This window comes from Triticum aestivum, chromosome 7D (genome assembly GCF_018294505.1).
Source record: "Triticum aestivum cultivar Chinese Spring chromosome 7D, IWGSC CS RefSeq v2.1, whole genome shotgun sequence".
Lineage (NCBI taxonomy): Eukaryota > Viridiplantae > Streptophyta > Magnoliopsida > Poales > Poaceae > Triticum > Triticum aestivum.
This window is the reverse complement of record NC_057814.1, coordinates 141,499,810-141,501,167: the sequence shown is the minus strand read 5'-3', so window position 1 is coordinate 141,501,167 and position 1,358 is coordinate 141,499,810.

Sequence of the window (1,358 nt, the reverse complement as noted above, 5' to 3'; positions counted from 1 at the left end):
CGGGGCGGCGAGGTCAGTGGGAGGTGGGGGTGGTGGCAGGCGGCGGGGCGGCCTGGGTAGGGCGGCGGGGCGGCTTGGGCAGGGCGTCGGTGGCGGCGGGGGCAGTGGGAGGCGGGGGCGGTGGCTTGCGGCTGCCGTGGGGGTCGGGGGAGGAGAGATATTGGGGCGCAGAGAGAGAAGAGAGAGAGGAGGCATGGGGGTAACGGCCGTTATAGGTAATCTTTGCCGTCCGCTAGCAGACGGCAAAGAGGTTGGAGGGTGGGCCGTTACAGCGTTGCCCTAAATGGACCCCACCCAACCTCTTTGCCTTCTGCTAGCGGACGACAAAGAACTGGCTGACGGTAAAGAACTGGCTGACAGCAAATTGCATCTTTTCCATCAGCCAGCTCGTTGCCGTCTGCTTTTTGTAAGCTGACGGCAAAGACCTTCGTTGTCGTCAGCTAGCAGACGGCAAAGAACTGACAGACGACAAATTCTCTGATTCCAGTAGTGTGAGGTTGTCTAGGACTAGGATAAATAGGAAGGCTCTCCCTAGATATGTGCATCATCAAAATGGATATGCTAGTTGATGCACAATGCACATACCAAAAGGGAAAAAAAGACCCCCCTAAATCCTAGAACAAAGTGGGGTGTAGAAATGTGAAATAGACACACCAAGAAATTTTCATTGCACACTAGGGTGAGATCGTAAGATCTCATGTATAAATCATGTCAAAAATCTTACAAGGTGGAGTGTGTTACATGCATAATGTATACATAGATTTTCCACAAAGGTACTAAGCAACAAGACCAACTATAGGATCGAAAGTATGTCTAGATGGGGGTGACCGGTGATTAGACTACTTGACTAAATAAAACTTATCCTTTCTCCAATTTTAGTTGTAGCAGGTTTTAGCAATTCTACCGAGTCAAGATACACCCTACACATGCAAGTCCAAGAGTTGTGTAGCGGAAAGTAAAGACTTTGCATATGAACGTAAAGGACGGATCGGAGAAATAAAATGTAATGAAGACACAATTATTTTTGGCATGGTTCCTCTTCTTCTTCTTCTTCTTCCTCCTCTTCTTCCTCTTTTCTTTTTTTTCATATTTCATCTTTCTTCTTTACCTACACTAAAACCTAAACTAAACTAAATCTAAACCTAAACCTAAAAAAACTAAAAAAACAAACTAAATCTAATAAAATAGAAGAAAAAACAGAAAAAGAGGAGCAGAGATCTCACCTTGGGAGGGGGTGGCCGGTGGAGGAGGGGGCCGGTGGAGGAGGTGCCCGGTCGAGGAGGGCTTCCGCAAGGGAGGGGGCGGCACCAAGGCTTGCCTCACGGCGGGACTCCGGCGGCCACCGCAAGGGAGAGAGG